Below are 19,341 nucleotides of genomic sequence, written 5' to 3' on the forward strand. Positions count from 1 at the left end.
AACTAGGATATTCACGTTTTTAGACGCTGGAATTTTGATTTCCCCGCTCACGAGTAGAAAAAATAGTCTACTTGAATCCAATCTCGTACTATATCGATGGAGTATTAGCAGACTTCTTAATCGATCAATGTTCCTTCTCAAAGCTTAAAGCGTAAAAAACGTGCAACAGCTGAGCCAAAGGGCAGATATTGAGGTCGCCATATTTTCATTCAACAGACGCTCTGGTACGCGATTTAACTCACGTAGACTTTTTGTCTTTTTCATGAGCAGGAGGTTTGAATTCACGCGTCGAAAAACGTTGAATATAAGCTTTGCTTTCAGTAATTTTCATTGCGCGAATCGTGTTCTAGGTGAAATTTTGATAAAAGATCATGTATCAGAGTGCTTAAATGCGTAAACCGTATCTGGTGGTCCATTGGTTAAGATAGCGACGACGGTTGGAGACTTCAACGCAGTGTAAAAAAAGTAAATACATTTAATTTTTGCTTTTCAGTCATGCACTGTAAAAATCGTGACTATTGGACATGCAGACAAACTTTGAGAATTAGAAAAGGCAACTAAAAAGATCGCTAATAAAGTATTTTTATGAGTCCTCTACTCCCTTAGTTCTTTAAATGTTCGAATTGCGCAAAGTGCAAAATATCGAAGGTGGCAATTTCAGTTATTTCCCTAGCACGAACCGTGTTCTAGGTGAAATTTTGACCTGGAGACTTTAGAGGGCTTAAATTCGTACCTTGTTTAATGTAAAACACCTATATGAGGAGAGCACGACATGTCAGAAAATGGAGCTGATAGGGCCCAAAAGGGCAGCCAACCTTGTAACACAAAAATTGTCATAATCATGCAATCTTCAGATGCCAAGCCGAAATGGCCAAGAATATTCAAATATGAGCGTTTTCCTGCAAAGATGAATTAATTTATGCAAAAAATAAGTCAAAGACGTGCTTTAAAAACGACGGGTTGCAACAATTGAAATAATAAATCACTCTGGATAATTCAAATCACTAGGTTGGCTGCCTTTTGGGCCCTAAGAACTCTATGACCTAACTTCAAAATTTTCGACCTGTCCGTACTATCCCTCTATTTTAGTGGTCGGTTTCTATAAAAAGCGGCAATACTGCGCGGCTGAGTGCGCGCGGAACGCTAATTTTGGCGGTAATTATTAATAGAGCTCGGATCGGTCCCTTCCACCAAACTGGCGGCGAGTTGTCACTTTACGTCTGAATTTTCGCAGAGGCAATTTGCATGAGCGGGCGTTGCTCTTGTCGGACGACGGGGAGAGGGGGTGAAGGGTGGGGGAGAGGAGGTTCCGGTGTCTTTTTTCTGAATGAAACCAATACTTACCGAACGGGTTGGCGGTCAGGATTTCGCTAATTTTTACTCGCGATCCAAATCCCTCGCTCCTTGGCGGGTATTTTTTCATTCATGTGGTTTTGAAACACATTTGCATATTACCGATTGCCAGAATACAACGGAAATTTGCACTTCTGAGTTGGATTTTGGAGGATGATTCGCTGTTTCCATCTGGAAACACGGTTTGGTTTTTGATCTCTCGAACAACCTCAAGTTGTGCCGGAATCGGGGGTTTCACTCATTCACTCTGGAGCCAACAATGAATGGGACTGCAGTTAGCCAAAGGGAACTTTTTTTCTGGTTCATCCATAGAAGCACTTATCCCCATGATGAAAACAATAGCACATGCGTTGTTTTTAAAGTGAGTAAGCAATAGTGGTTTCTTTTTGGAATAGTCCAATTGAGAATGAGAACTTGGGGCGATTCGAATTAAGCTCAGTTTGGTTTAAAGGCGTCATTTTCTGCATGTGCGACCCAAATAATACAGTATTGGTGCAATTTTCTTACTTCTACGATTGCAACTACAAACGGGACACACGTTTTTACCCTGGACAAGGCGCGTAAGTGCATTTTTTGAAAAAATTGAGGTATTAATGATTGCAAGTAAAACTAGTTTTAATGCATATTCTGTGAAAAATTCGCATCCAAATCCTAATTTTTACGCATGAAGAGTAAGCCAGTTTGAACTTTTTTTCCGCCACAAGGATCTATGTGATTTCGAAACTTCAAACAGGTATCTCTTGAAGTAGCAAAAACTGCACTCATGCGCTTTTTGCTCCAAGCCCCTCAATTATCACTAAACAAGTTACCGTCGAACACAAGTATGTGCATTGATTCTGATGTTCGACTGTAGGAGTCTTGCGGTGGCAAATAATATTAAATATCTACGTATGTACTAGAAGCCTGCGCGCTACGATTTACAGAGTAAGATCGGCTGGTTGATTGATTTCCTCAGTAATTTGAAAATTATGATTTTCCCCAAAACTTTGAAAATTATAAATTTTCAAAAACATGTTGTTTCTAACGTACATTATGATGGCAGACTATTAAGAGTTTTTATCATAATGATTGAATTCTCCCTGTCTTAGTTTGTATATCCAGAGAGCTATCTAATCAAGGCTTGGAAAAAGGAAATTAAGATTACACTGTAGTATGTGATTGCAGCTCTCTTTCAGTAAATAGTATAAATCTATCGTTCTCTCGCTCTTTTCTTCTTTGCCGCAAAATCAATTTTTAACTTTTTTATATTGGGCTTAACTCGGATGGAGGCAGGTTAAATTGATTTTAACTACTGTTTAATAACAAGGCAAAGAAAGCGGCTAGTTTACGAGCGACCATTAAATTCGTTCGGTGAACAATAGAAGTGCACCAAGACTGCGTCCGAAGCGTCAATTTTGTACGAATCAATAGCGCACAGTTTTAGGTGAAGTGGTGCTGCTTTCTTTTATTGCCAATATTTAAACCCACTATTATGCCGATAATTACAAGTTTGATTTTGTTACAAAGCGGCTTCATGCTCTCCAATGAAAAAAAGCACCGACCGCGAAACAGAGATGCCAACAAGCACCACGAATTTGTATTTATTCTTCTCGCAGAGGTGTTCATTGAATCAGTATAGAGGACTTTCAATAACATCGCTACTTGAAAGTTTTTACATGCACATTTTAGAAACTAATACGTAAACAGTGCTTAATCATCAACGCTTTTAGTTGATCAGGTTACCTGATCATCAGGTATACGTTTATACTAGTAATGAACGGGTGAAAATAATGACGTCATCAGTTTTTATTCTCCTGCTTTTTAATAAATAAAAAATACACCACGATAATTGTTGCTTTTAAGGCATTTTGATACATACAACGACTTCTACGTTAATTTTCAATGAGGTTATGTGTGGAGAGCGATGACTTTCATTACACCTGCGTATTGTTTTATTCAAATCTTTAAAGAGAAAACGACGAGTTTCGTTGGGCTTTTAGTATAATAACTAAGTTGCTTGGAGCACAAGGCGCATAAGTGCAGTTTTTGCTATTTCAAGAATTACGTGTTTGAAGTTTCGAAATTGCATGGATCCTTATGGCGTAAAAAAAGTTCAAACTCACTTTTTGATGCTTAAAAATTGGATTCTAACTGTGCGTTCTTCATAGAATATATTTTAAGACTAGTTTCAGTTGAAATCATTAATATCTAAATTTTTTCCGTAGGTGGATCAAGGGTGGCATAGGGGTCGGATATCCCCCTTTTTGCCCGAAAAAAGCAGGATGAAGAAAAAGGGAAGAAAAAAGGAGGGAAGGAACGGACGAAAGAGGAAGGAAGGACGCGTATATTTGGTAGTTAATCATGACGAAATTTACTCAATTTGTACATCAGATGCTTCAAAATTTCGAAAATTTACCGCAGGGTGCCCCCCGGACTCCCATTCTGCCTCCCTCGTTCGAAAAGGTTGGATCTGCCCATACTTTGTTCAAAAACTTCACTTATATGTGCCTTGCTCTGTTTGGTAATCAATTTGATTCAAATAAACCTTGGTTTTTGGTGGGTGAGAAGTGTGATTCGACGTACTCGAAGAAGCTATTTTCTCCCTTATGAATTGAATTTGGAAATTTTTACTGCGTTGATCGTATTCCATGCAAAATTTTAATCAGAAGACTTAAACTGCTGTGCTCAATTGTGTACCCTATCTAATAGTGCACCGACAGATTTCGTCGTACCCCTGACATAAGAACGTACCTCAATTTTCACGTGAGCCCTGTTTTACGCGTAAAACCATGCTTTCTGGGGCTAATGCGGCTATCGAGATACGCCGTTACGCCAGAGGGGCAACGATTTAAGGCAGGTCATGGCCTCAGTCAGTGTTCCATCACGGAAATAAACGGCATCGCACGCTTGAGATCTATCTCTCTGATAATAATTCACTTCAAAGTTGGACTTGAGTGAGAGTTCCGTGTGTATTGAAAGGCCCCGCCCTCATAATTCCCTGCATCTCTGCGCCGAAGTGAAAACGCATCTTTGACTCTTTACTTCGGCCCTTCCACATTCCTCGCGTGGAATTTTTGCCGACCATCCCGAGAATAAACTACTCGGACGTATTTATGCTAAAAGGAATTATGTGCATAGGGAATGCGTGAGACATAGTTCCTTTTGGCATAAATACGTTCGACTGTGACTCAGCGAAAATCATTCTTAGTTTATTCTCAATCATCCTAATTGTTTACCTTAAGCGTGGATGTTGTCAGGATGCGCAGTGACAGTGAATTATTTAGGCATGGACGCGTCATGATATCTTGGTACAATAAGTTTACTATGATAATTCAATTAAATTTTCAACAAAATGTGTTCTACTACGGGGTGATGAGCCTCGCGTGATATCTTTGAAGCTGCAGCTAAGGAGGCTGAGGCATTTACAATTCCAACTTGAATGACCTGATGATTTTTTTTATTTTTCCCATTTTTTTAATTTTCATGTACTTGAAAATTAGGAGGCTCTCCCTTAGAAAGATAAAATTTAGACGTGAGCTTTCCTGTTTACACAGTGGCAAAATAGCACTGGGTAAACACTGTTATACGCGGAAAGCTAGGCCAAAAGTTCAAACATTTTAATTAGAGTCAAAAAGTTGAGCTCTCTAAAGAGACTGAGGGAAGAGAGCACTAGAACACACGGAGCTCAAATTTTTGAACTTTTTGGCCTTGCTGTCCTCGCAAAATGGTGTGGATCCAACACGATTTTACCACCTTCTTAGGTACATTTAGTTCGGACCACATTTTTCAATGTTTTTTTATTGTCTTCCCAATAAATATAACTGTATTTCAATGTCATTGTTTCTTTGTTTCTTAATATTATAGCTTCTAAGATGCTCCAATGTATCGATGGCCAAAGTGCAAAACCACGTATCTCCATTTGCGACGTCGTCGCCAGTCTTCGAAACTCACAGGCGCCAACGCGCCAAATGCGCCTAAAAAATCGGCCATAGTCTCCTATAAAAAATGAAGGCTCTGCGCCAACGTGGCCCCTAAAAATTGCCCCCTAAAAATCTGGATTTTAACAGGAAGTCACATAAAGAAAGAAAAACAAATCTATTTGAATTAAAAAAAAAACTCAGAATTTTCAGCACTACAAGTGAAAGTTTTTTCTATTCTTCACGATTTCATTCATAGTGTTTTTGTCTTCCCCAAGTTACAGCTACTTACTAGTTCTGTTACGAAAACATCTTGCGTCTAACTTGTCACTACGTGTGCCGTAACATATAGGCAAAAAGTCAATTTGGCCCCTAAAAAATCCTCAATGGCGCCTAAAAATCGGGCTTGATGCGCCGAATGACTCCTAAAACTCAAAGGTGAGTTTTGAACGCTGGTCGACGCAGACCTCCTACCATGTTTTATTTTTTCTTTGCAAAACCAGCAATATAATTTTTTTAAAAACTATTGTGCTTTTTCTTTCGGTCGACAGGTTTTCTGTATAAATTTCAAGCTTTAATGTTGGCTTGTTCCCGTTCGGAAAAGAAAAAGAGGAGCGGAAATGTTAAAGCACCGCAATAGAGATACGTGGTGCGCATCGGTATGCAATCTATTTCGACTTGACAACCCGAAAAAAATCGTAAGTAATAGAAAAACAACGACGTGCGCGGTGTTTACGATGTGACCGATTAATAGGCAGCAGAAAGAGGAGAGAATGGGGAGTGTGGAATAAATCATCTAAGGCGCAAGCGAACGTAGCCAGTGTAACGTGTAGGTACTCGAAGCGCCCATTTTGACCGCCTTGCCGGTCAGTTCAGCGCGGCCCGTTTCCTCTTTTTTCACGTGGCGCACAGTGCAGCACGTCAATAGAATAGGTCAGGCATACAGTGGGAACCAGGCACGTAGCCAGTGGGGGGGCTGGGGGGGCTCAAGCCCCCTCCGTAAGCAAAAAAAGGGAGAAAACAAATTGAAAAAAGAAGAGACAGAAAATAAGAGAAGGAGAGAAAAGAGGAAGTTTGAACTTTCAAAATGCGTCCAAACAGATTTAAAAGTTCAACGATTTTCCAGATGTGTTGAATGCAACAATTTGAAGGTATCATAGGCTGAAAGTAAAAAAAGAAACAGAATTTTTCACCAGAAATTGATGGAAATCTGCGTCACAGAAGCCTCAAAATTCGGCCGAATAGACTTAAACTTTCAAAAATTTCAAAAACTTATTTTTTTCTGATTTCAAAACTTTTACATAAGAATCAATGGTCAAATCGCACATCCCTCACACATGCAACATCTCCGTTGTGATTTTAAATCACTCTGCTAATTTGAATTCATAGATTGCCTATCCTTTTGGGGTCTAAGAGCTCCATCACCTAACCTCATTTTCGACATGTCCATACTCTCCCCATATCGGTACTCTATTCTAAAATATCCGAGCTCTTCCGGAGAGTCAATCTACTGTGCGGCGGGGCGGCGACTTGAAGGCAAGAGAGTATAAAGGCTACACTACACTGTAAGATCGTAAATGAAGTCGCCGCGCGCAGCGGCATCTGCGCTGCTGTCGAATCGGATTCTTCAAAATCCTCGTCCTATCACGCGCGATCCCGCGGGAAAGCTCATTCATTACCGCACAGTTTGGTGTTGGTGCCAGCCCGTGTCTCCTTTTTACGAATACACTCCCATCATGTGGACGTATTTCTATCAAACGGAACTATGTGCATTATGACGTGAGCCCCGTTATGCGCGTATCCTTATGGGTCTCAGGGCTCATGTCTTGATGCACATAGTTCCATTTGATAGAAATACGTCCATGTAGAAAGCTGAAGTAACGGCGACGTTTATGCCTGAATGGCGCTGCATTCAAGGTGGGGGTGATCGACAGCAATGAGTGATTTCATTGATAACTTGTGCTGCTGAGGAAAAACGCCGTATGAGCCTTAAGACGTTTCCAAATTACTTTTGATGAATCGTGAAATTCTAGGGAAATAAGCGAATATTTTTCTCCGGACTTTTTAGAGAATTTTACACGCGATCAGATCTATATTATCTGAAAATGCCAGGAGGAAGTAATCACAATTCTTCTTAATTTTGCAAATTTTATACACGGAGAAAAATAACTTCGTGCATGGGACCCGAAGTTGAGGTCATATGGATCTCTGAAGTTTTCTGATCACGCATCCAAAAACTTGAGGTTGAGCTGCCGAAGTCCCACTGGTAAAAGAAACCTCTTGGTTCAAGAGTGCAGTTTCTTGTCGACGGATTCAAGAGTCTGGACTCTTGTTTCAAGCGGATTGTGAATTGAATCAATGCAAAATCTGCTTGAAACAAGAGTTCAAGACTCTTAAATCCGGCGACAAGAAACTGCACTCTTAAGTCAATGCACCGCGGCATTGGTCCAAGAGGTTTTTTTTTACCAGTGTCGGGTCAGATATCGAGCCACTTCGGTATGAACTGGGGTACTTCAGATGTCTGACCCGAACTTCGGCAGCTGGACCTCAAGTTTTTAGATACGTGATCCGGAAGCTGCAGAGATCCATATGACCTCAACTTCAGGTCCCACGCACGAAGATTTTTTCTCCGTGTAGGAGGAATTGTGGCAACACTCGGGCGCTCATACGGCGTTTTTCCTCAGCACGTCAGTGTTGAGGTGTGAGCATCACATAGACTGTTCACTTATGATAGGCCACTAGACAAGCACTACTTAAGCATTCTGATACATGTTTCTTGATCAAAATTTCTCGTAGAACACGGTTCGGCAACAAAAAATACTGAAATCAACTCCTAACCAAGATATTCAACAGTGGCGTGGCGTGAATTGCGATATATCGATTGTTATAATAATAATAATAATAATAATAGTATATCTTTATTTGTCGTTTGGCTTGCACATGGCTTCTACAAATGCGTCGAATTTTTCAAAACAAAAAAACAAGAATGAATTTTCCATTTAAACCTATGGTAAAGAATCGATTATTAAGGTTTTCGCTGCGAACACCCTATTTATCGATCCATTTCCATAGGTTTAAATGGCATAAAAATCAATATATCGGAAAGCACGCCACCCCGCTGATATTCAATGTTTCATGACGCGCGAATTCAAACCTCCCGCTAATGAAAACGCAATGGTCTACGCGAGCCAAATCGCGCATTAAACATTACCATGACAGTCACCGCGATATGAGAATCTGGCAGCCTCAAGCTTGACACTTTGGCTCAGCTATGGCAAGTTGTTAACAGTTTGAACGAAACAGGGTGGGAAATGAAAAGGGCTCGATTGATAAGCCTGCCGAAACCGTTGTGGTGCGCGATTGGACTCGCGTACAGGATTGCGTTTCTTGTGACCGGGCAATTAAAATTTGCCGTAGCTAATGTAAAATAAAGACGTTAATATCTTAGTTAGGGGTTGATTTCAGTAATTTCCAATGCGCATCTTGTTTTATGGGAACTTTTCGTTAAGAAACACGTATCAGAATGTTGAAATTTATACCTCGTCTGGTGGTCCGCTGGATAGAACATTCTCAAAAAGACCTCAGCACCAGGAATGAGAATTCGAGCGAATCTGTGAAAACTGTTTTAATAGACCAAATCTTGGAAGTAAGAAAAACGAATGTGTGAGAAGGATCCTAGCTCTTGAGTCCTGCTAGCTGATTGTTGAAATTGATAGACAAAGCTATAGACAAAGAGGAAAAAATGGATATGGAGGGCAGGGATCCAGTCCTGTTGATGGAAGCGGGTGGTTGCGATGGTAGATAGTTAGATAGTAGGTAGATAGGGTAGGTAGATAGATAGTTTGGTAGATAGATAGACGGTAGGTAGATAGTTTGTCTATCATTTTTCAACTTTATGTACTGATTACCAGGGCCGAATTCACCTACTTGCCGCCCATGGGCCGCCTATATTTTGCCGCCCCCTTCTCATTCGTTTTAAAACTTGATAAAAACCATCAAATGAACGTGCCAGCGGAGGAGGGGTGCATAAGACGCATTTACTTGTGTTGAACACATTTTTTGGGAAAGCTCTGTCAACACTACTAGCAAAAGTTCACGAAACTTTGCGCTCTAACTTTAAAGTTAAGCTCCGTGAACCTATCTCTGTGTGGACAAGGCCTTCCATTCATAAGAAATTGACGAAAAAATTATGAAAGAACAAACATAATGTAGTTCAATGGTTTTAACTTCCACCGCCGCGCCGCGCAGACCGCGCCGTGTTGGACGCAATGCGTGAAGTATTCATGCATCCTTGTAGGCGCTATCCATTTCACGCTGACCACAATAACCCAATAACCGCTTTGTGTTTGATGCAATGCGTGAAGTATTCGTGCAGTCTTGTAGGCGCTAATATATGTTAAATGCCGATTGCCGCTTCTCCTTTTCATCTCAAGTCCTCGTCATCATTTCTCCCTAAGTCGCGCCGTTCCAGGCCGAATTGCGCGTTTGGTTTCTCTCTGAACTCGATTTTTCGAGGGTGCAGTCTCTTGTATCACTGAAAGACGACAAAATTAAAAATTACTAGACTCGCAGGAAATGAGAAATTTTGTCGCCTTTTCTCGTTTGTAATTTTTTTTTCTAAATACGATATTTTTTTATACCTATATTTAAAAAAATTGCAAAATTTGCCACCCTCTAGATTTGCCGCCATGGGCCGCGACCCATGTGGCCACCCCCTTAATCCGGCCCTGCTGATTAAAACTAACGGCAGCCCGCGAGAGACCTGCTAGTTTGTTCATAATTTTCTCCTACAGTTCCTAAAGACTAAGTGGAAGGTTCCTATAAACCACCGATTTCAACCAATAACATTACCCCATACACCCTATGTCCTCTTTGTCTATCACTTTGTCTACCACTCTCAACAACCAGCCCGATGATGGACTAACTATAGAGTCCCTCGTGAGTTGCCGTTAGTTTGTCTATTACCTACCCTCTTTGTCCATTGCAACCACCCGCTTCCACAAATAGGATCCCTCCATATGTCTTTTGTCTTCCTTGTCTACAGCTTCGTCTAGCAATTTCAATAATTAGCCCGCTGAAGTTTTGACCCGACCTCTCAGTCACACCGAAAATTTGCGTCCGCCATTTAAACTTTTTCTTGTCGACTAGAGGCCATCCGCCAAAATAGAGAACCAATTTTCCAATTCTTTCTCATCCGTTGCGAGGGCAAACTATCTTACCTTGCAATACGCACTATTTTTTCTGACTCATCCATAAAACACCTATCAACATAAAGAGGCTAATGGCATAGACGCTGTTTCTAAATTAAACCAGGAATAGTAGTTCCCTATCGTAAAATGTTGCTCAAATGACGTTCGGCACTTTTCCTGACTTTTGACTCGAACCTCCTATTTCAGGTCCTTCCTCCCCCCGCCCTCTTTCAGGGGTTTTGTCATGCTGTCCTCCGCCCCTCCCCCCTGCGTGCCTGAGGCCTTTTGTGGACGTCCCTTAAACCCCAACCTGAACCCCTTCTCTCTACCCCTCACTGGATCTTTTAAACCCGAAACACTCGCCACACTGTCTAGCCTTAAATTGATCGGCTCAAACGATTAAAAATATCAGGTAACCTTGTTTTCGTCGATCCGCTGGAAAAGAAGACGAATCCCGATTCCAGTTGACTCTGACCACTGTTGCCGTACATATTTGTCTCTTGATAAGAGTCTACACGGTGCCAATCACAAAAATGTGTATCAAGCAACCCCTAATTGAACTTTGGAATTTTAAGGTGAGCTTCTTGAAAAAGAGATCAAACAGGGGACGTCATTAATTTGTCACTCCTTTTATTAAATGGTGAATCCCTTTACCTCCTTGATTCATCCTAATAACATGCCTTCGATACATCTAAATGTTAAAATTTTAAAATGCTATGTTTTATGACGTGCTGAAAATTTCATGATAATGTGCATTCAGGATCTTAAAATCGATTAAAAAACTACTGTATGTTGCATACTTTTACAGAAAATCCTTTTTTACAGGCGCAACGAATTATTTCGTCTAAAATTAGGGTAAAAATTCAAAATTTCCATCTGAGCAAGAATAATTGACAATTTGCTCAGGTAAATGACACAATGCCTGATTTGACTATTTGCCTTCGACAAATACAATAGTTTATGACAACCCATAGGAGTCATCTCCATTCGCACAAAATTTCCGTTATTAGTTCTTCATTTTTCACTTGAACTGTCTGCGGAGGCAACGCACCGTTTCCATGTAATGCCTCATTGTTCCTCAGTTTGAAATTCTTTTTCGACATGAGGCTCCATGTAACTTTGAAACTTTAAATGCGTATTTCTTGAAATAGCGAAAACTGCATTCATCCTCTGAGCCCCTCAACTGTAATACCCGCACAAAAAACTGCACCTAAACCATACGAGAGAACCGTATCAAAACTGTACATCTTTTCAAATATTTCAACTGGAAACAAAACTCGTGGCATTTTACTGCATTTGTAATAGCCCGGGAACGTTATCTTGACTGCGTAAAAGTGCACGGCTTGGATTCCTTAATACCGAAATAATCGAATGAGTGAATTGTGCACAGGCTGTGGTCAAGCGCCACGGCAGCTCGAGAAAACAACGACTTTCAATGTCAAGTTTGTGCGTATTTGGTTGAATTGCATCCCAAAGTTGCTATTCCGCCGTAAAAGCCGGTTCAATGACAGTGGAATTTCTTCCTGAGTTTCCACCGACTCATTCTCTTGGATGGCGGTACTGCTCTCTAAAAAATTAGTCCCCAGCAAACCGCAATTTGTCTTCATTGCCGTTTCCGAACGGGCTCGCATTTCGCTAATCTCGCTGAATAACAGCAGTTTTTGTTCGAATGGTTTCAAAAGTCTCGCTTTTACACTGAGATCGCCTAGATGCAGAGGCAATTTAGTATATCCATCTTCAATTGGGTACAACGAACTTCAAACAGCATGTGGGTCACAAAGACTCTGATATGCAGAAGCAGGTTGTGAAATGGTTTCGAGAGATTATTTATAGGCGTTTTCAGGTAGACTCTGATTCAGAGGATTCATTATATGGAAGAAAAGTAAAGTCTCAATTTTAATGTGTAAAGATTCTTTTCTTTGTTTCCAAACTTCACTGAAAAAGAAATCTCGGTGTATTTACTAAGAAAAGGGTAAAATTACCAAGAATTCAGGGTTCTATTTGATCCCAGTTTTTTCTTGGTAAAATTACCATTTATGGAACTGGTAATTTTACCAAGAAATCTCGGTAAAATTATTGAACTTTCACGGTAATTTTACTGGACCTTGGTAAAAACGCCAATATTTTTTATCGACTATGGTAGAATTACCGAAATAAAATGGCAAAGTTACCGGGAATTGATTACTAATAAAAGTGGTATTCTTACCTGAAAAAAACAGTAAAAATACCGGTTTTTACGTAACTTTACCAGTCTGTCTTGGTAAAATTACCAATAACTGGTAAAAAAAAGTGAGATGGTAAAGGTAACAACGGACCTTGGTAAAAACGCCGAGAATTTTTTTTCAGTGTTGACCCGATTCCGCTCCATCTGTTTCAGTATGGTTTTTTCCCGTCATATTTCCTTTCTATTTATTGCGTTGGATGCTATAGGCTCATGAACTGATTTTGCTTACAGGACGAAGGAAAAACATCATTCCATCTATTCCCGAAAGATTATAAAAGCACGTACGTATATAATAGTCCAGTACCACATGTACAAATAAGAGGTCCCGTGTGCAGCTTCGTGGGTAAAATTGTTGTGATATGTCATTCTCTTCTTTAGGATGTCTAGAATCAGAATTTCGATGGTGTCAAGTTCAAAAATTGAACCGACGCCCAGAATTCAAGATGGCGTCCAAGATGGCCGCCGCCATGGTGAAAGTTTTAAATTTTGCGGATAGCGTCGAGTCAGATGTCGATTCCTATGTAAAATGACACGAGGAATCCGAATATCACATTTAAAAACACCCCCGACCCAAAGGAGGGCTCCAAATCCAAGATGGCGGCCAAAAATACCACTCAGGGGTACTAGTTTGCCTATACGGGTCCAAGTGCATAGTGAGGTATCAATTATTAGGTTTTCGGGGTCGTAGAGTCCGAAAATGAGGTCCATTTTTCGCTGCGGCCCTCCAGAGACCCTAAAATCAAATATGGCGCCCAAAATGGCCACCGGTTTTACGGCTGAAACACCAATTTAGCGCAGCTATGATAAGCAATACGTTCAAAATTTAGTTTTGTGGGGCAAAGAGTTCGAATAGGAGATCAAATGTTTATTCCTACAAAAAATTAAGCCTCCGAATCGAAAATGGCTACCGACATGGTTGCCAGTTAGAGGCGCAGGCCGGTAAATGACTATTGATATTAAGGGGATTTGCCAAAGGAGCTAGGGGTTTCGATAAGGGCCGTTTTTCGGCCCATACCCTGAAATTCTTCAATTTTACGATTTTTTTTGCTTCTTGGGAGTCTAAATTTTACGGAATGTGTCATGCTTTTGTCATTTTCGGCCTATTTAGGGGTCTAATGCTGGCCTAAACATGAGTCTGAAGGCTAATTTTTGCGGAAAATTCGGGTCTCTTGGCATTCGACGCGCTGCGCCCGCTGTTTCATAACGATCAAATATCATCGGAGGAGCAAATTTTCCTTCAAGTATGTTCATTGAGGGTGTAAGATATAGTCACTCTGGCCAACTTTCGTCGATGGCAACCCTTGCGCTCAGTGTTCAAACGAACTTTTTAGAATTTTCCTGTTTTTCATCATTATTATTAAAATGGCATAAAAAAGGGCTACTCATCTTAAACCAGAAATAGATTCCTTGGCGGAAATTGTACGTAGCCCTCCAAAAAACTTTATAGAATTAAAAGCCCCCCCCCCCTCCTCCAAAGAAAAAGCCGGTGTTGCCATATTTTGTTGCCTAAAATCACAGAAAACTATTTGTGATTATTTCAGTATTTGGAGGCTGTTCTTCGTCGAGCTCATTCAGCAAAGTTCAAAACCCTTGATTTTTCATACGTAACGATCACATGACTAGTGAATATGCACATGCATTTATCTATTATTATTTTGTTCATTACATGTATTTATCTAAAGAGACTCCCATCGCGGCGCGGCATTGCCACATATCATCGGTAAAAATCGAGAAAATTATTCCGAGTTGGCCCAAGATTTGAGCCATTATTTCGCATTATGCGCATTAAATAAATACGTAGGACTCAAATTACTGTATTCAGGGATGCAAATAGATCATATTTTTTGCAGGTAAAGTTTTTTTTTATGATCTTGGGCTTGCAGGCGACCCATTATCTTACGAATTTTTGACGTGATATTTACGCACGAAGATGCAACTTTGAAACATTGACCGTGATCTGGGATCCGAATAAAAAGTAAGCCATGTGTCAGAATCACGAGTTCTCAATGCTGATTTTTTACCCACCCTGACATGCCCTGCCCTCCGTCACTTTTATTGCCTGCGATCGATCAGAATTCTACTTCCCAAAAATAATTGGAAACTCTGGTTTTCCCGGTTCACTCCTGCCTAGCCTCCTTACCGCTTCCTCATCTGTTGCCTCCTCATCAGGTTCCTCCCATCAGACAACTCATTTGGAGCTACCATTGTAGAATTTTGGAGAAATGACGCGTATTCATCTAGCAAACGCTTAGTTTTTCTAGTTCAGCCTCATATCTGTAATGAGCGAGGTACTAGATGACAGATGCAATATGCGCTGGGCAGTCCACGACTCTACCGTCCACCTGCCGTTGGTAATACCACCCGGACATGCCCACAGGAATCTATGTCACTTTCAGGTACGGGGCTCAAGCCCCCCCCCCCCCCCCCCGCCGAAAGCAAAAAACAGGGGGAAAGAGTGAAGGAAAGAGGAGACAGAAGATGATGAGGAAAGACGAGAAAAGAAAAAGTTTGAGGCCTTCGAAGATATTTATCTCTTTTGATGTAGAGTCTTAAATGAAACCACAGTGTTCATTTGATTAGTATTTTATAAAATTTTCGTCAAAAAATGCGTCTAAATAGAGTTTAAATTTCAAACAATTTCCAGATTTGTTGATTGCAACAATTCGAAAGTATTTCGTGTTAAGGTAAAAAAAAAGTTTTTCTGCGGAAATTCATGAAGATCTGTGTTACGGTAGCCTCGAAATGCGTCCAAACAGAGTTAAAATTTCAAACAAATTTCAGATTTGTTAAATGCAACAATTCGAAAGTATGTTGTGTTAAAGGTACGAATGCGTCATTTTTCTGCATTTTATGATAAATTTGCGCTATGAAAGCCTCGAACTGCGCCTAATAAGATTACACATTTTTAAGATTTGTGATCTAATCAGACGCCATCTAAATAATGATGAAAAACAAGTAAAGTCTAAAAATTTCGTTTTCACTATGAGCGCAAGCAGTGTTCCAAACTCACCTTTGAGTTTTAGAAGCCATGGGGCGCATCAAGCCTGAATGTTAGGCGCCATTTAAGATTTTTTAGGGGCCAGATTGACTTTTTGCCTATATATTACGGCATATTTAGTGAAAAATTAGACGCAAATTTAGATGTTTTCGTAACAGAACTAGTAGGTAGCTGTGACTTGGTGAAGACAAAAGCACTAAGGATGAAATCGTGAAGAATAGAAAAAGCTCTCACTAACTGTAATGCTGAAAATTTCGAATGATCACCTAATATGAAAATTCAGATTTTAAAGGGGCAATTTTTAAGGGCCACGTTGGCGCAGAGCCTTCTTTTTTAGGAGCAATGACCGATGTTTTAGGCGCATTTGGCGCGTTGGCGCCTGTGAGTTTCGAACACTGAGCGCAAGGGTTGCCATCGACGAAAGTTGGCCAGAGTGACTATATCTTACACCCTCAATGAACATACTTGAAGGAAAATTTGCTCCTCCGATGATATTTGATCGTTATGAAACAGCGGGCGCAGCGCGTCGAATGCCAAGAGACCCGAATTTTCCGCAAAAATTAGCCTTCAGACTCATGTTTAGGCCAGCATTAGACCCCTAAATAGGCCGAAAATGACAAAAGCATGACACATTCCGTAAAATTTAGACTCCCAAGAAGCAAAAAAAATCGTAAAATTGAAGAATTTCAGGGTATGGGCCGAAAAACGGCCCTTATCGAAACCCCTAGCTCCTTTGGCAAATCCCCTTAATATCAATAGTCATTTACCGGCCTGCGCCTCTAACTGGCAACCATGTCGGTAGCCATTTTCGATTCGGAGGCTTAATTTTTTGTAGGAATAAACATTTGATCTCCTATTCGAACTCTTTGCCCCACAAAACTAAATTTTGAACGTATTGCTTATCATAGCTGCGCTAAATTGGTGTTTCAGCCGTAAAACCGGTGGCCATTTTGGGCGCCATATTTGATTTTAGGGTCTCTGGAGGGCCGCAGCGAAAAATGGACCTCATTTTCGGACTCTACGACCCCGAAAACCTAATAATTGATACCTCACTATGCACTTGGACCCGTATAGGCAAACTAGTACCCCTGAGTGGTATTTTTGGCCGCCATCTTGGATTTGGAGCCCTCCTTTGGGTCGGGGGTGTTTTTAAATGTGATATTCGGATTCCTCGTGTCATTTTACATAGGAATCGACATCTGACTCGACGCTATCCGCAAAATTTAAAACTTTCACCATGGCGGCGGCCATCTTGGACGCCATCTTGAATTCTGGGCGTCGGTTCAATTTTTGAACTTGACACCATCGAAATTCTGATTCTAGACATCCTAAAGAAGAGAATGACATATCACAACAATTTTACCCACGAAACTGCACACGGATGCACATGTGGTACTGGACTATAATGCGCGTAGCATCAGTCGCCACCTTCCAGCCAAAGTATCACAAGCGCATAGTTGACAATTTGTAATACAGAGTGTCTTTTTGGGGTTCAGGACTTTTCCTGTTTAAAATTATCAGATGTTAAATGGACGTATTTCTATCGAACGGAACTGTGTGCATTAAGACATGAGCCCTGAGACCCATAAGAATACACGCATAACGGGGCTCACGTCATAATACACATAGTTCCGTTTGGCAGAAATACGTCCAAATATAATACTTTTTAAACTATCGAAAAACATGTATCATTTATTGATTCATTCAAATCTAAATAGATAAAAAACAGGGAATCACAAGCGCCACCAGGCCTAAAATCAGAGTGTCACAAGCGCCAAAATTGGCATTTAACTTCCTTTTTCCCTTCAAATTTTATCCAAATCAGATTCTTAGAGTGATAATGAACATGCACTCAGAATTCCAAGTCTCTGTTGTGTTCTTAACAACCAAGATAACTCTTTCCGTTTTACATTAGGCTTACGGATATTGGCGCTCGTCATACTTCAGCCGGAAGGTGACGCAATGTGTGTGGTCACTGAGACTTTCCATTTAAAAAATGTACTCGACGTTTCAGGGAACGTGTTGGTTAGGTAAAACAACTCATGTAAGGATTTTAAACACGAGGAGTTAAAAAAATCGTACTATAACATATAATTACACATAGCTGCGTGATGACGGAACTTTTTAAATGATACATTTTTCTTTTGATAAGAAAATTACTGGGCCTAGAACGGAACGTGGTGAAGGTGACAAAAGGTGCCCATCTAAGAGGATATAATTGTAGTTAACTCACGAACCCAGTAATGATTCGATCAGAACAGGAATCAGCCGAAAACAACAATCGTAGGGTGAGGGCGGATATTTAACACCCACCAAATATCGTGTTTCAAGAGTAAGCGTGATAATTAAAAACTCTTAAAGTGTGAACAAGAGACACAAATACTGCCGCTCGAACATTAACCCCTTCCGTTCAGAGGAGTTTATGTAAATGCGTAGGGGTTAGTAACACACGAGGCGATCAGGATAATCTGATTATTTTGACCCGTGCTGGACCCGCAGCCAACACTTAGGGGCAGAGACCTGTCAAGGCTCGAAAAACGTTGAAGTGTATTTAAGTATACCAGTCAAAGTGTGGGTTTGCGTCATTGAACTTATATTTATACCATCATCCCCCGAAATAAGGAGTTGCGCCGGATACTGCTGCAAAAATCAGATCTTCAACTAATTAATAATTGAGACTATGGGTTCCTGGGCTCACTGTATCCCATGCATAAAGTCAATGTTAAAGCTTGAACGTGATGTTTCTTGAATTTCCCGCCAAGAGTATTTTCATCTTGATTCAAGTTGAATTTCTCTAGGAGCAAGAAAAAAAGCTCAGGTCTAACAAAGGAATGGCTAGAATTAAGCAGTATTATTCTTGGTTCAAGAAAAGTCTATTCCTTGACAGCATTTAAGAAAATCCTTTTTCCACTGAAGAGACTTAAACGCTCGGATATAAAAGGAGAAAAATAAAAAGTTGAGTGCAAATTGAGACTCCATACTTTACAGCTGCGCGTGGGAGGGAGGGGCACATATAATTAAAAATGGAGTCTTATTCTTATGTCATAATTTCGTTTTTTAAGAATATTTTATATAAAAGCTCTCACAGTAACGAAAAAAGATTGCCAGCGCCGCAATGATCTTGATGCATTGCACTATGAATCCAGATCATAGAAAACCTCAAGTTTCTCCTGGGCTAAGATGCAGGATCTTTTTTCAGTTGATTTTTGCTGCTTGACGTATGAAGATGCTCAAAACGGTGCTACTTCCGGGCCTAGTGTCTTCGTTATAGGGCAGGAAAGGGTTAAGATAAAATGGAGAGATTTATTACGGATTGGAGGGGGTATTGTTGATCCAACTCGGATCCAGAGGTTTTCAATCCCGAGGGAAACTGGTTTGATGCACCGAGGAACAAAGGGAATTGGTTTACGACAAGACGCTCTCGTGGCTCATACGAGACCCAGGGCTGTCAAATTTTGAGAAACTGATTCACTCTCCATAACTTTGATGGGAGGAAAGCGGCGATTCTGGAGATATCCGGCGGAGGAGGTTGGAAGGAGCCTAGCCTGGCGCTCGGGTGTATACCTCTTGATTTTTCTCGTTGCTACTGAATGAAGCTGGACCTTGAGTGGTGTGTGAACTTCCGCCGGACCATTCAAGATTTCATTCATAGCCCGGAGTCACTTGGCGGCTATTGTTTCG

The sequence above is a fragment of the Bemisia tabaci genome, chromosome 1, assembly GCF_918797505.1.
Source record: "Bemisia tabaci chromosome 1, PGI_BMITA_v3".
In the NCBI taxonomy this organism is placed as follows: Eukaryota; Metazoa; Arthropoda; class Insecta; order Hemiptera; family Aleyrodidae; genus Bemisia; species Bemisia tabaci.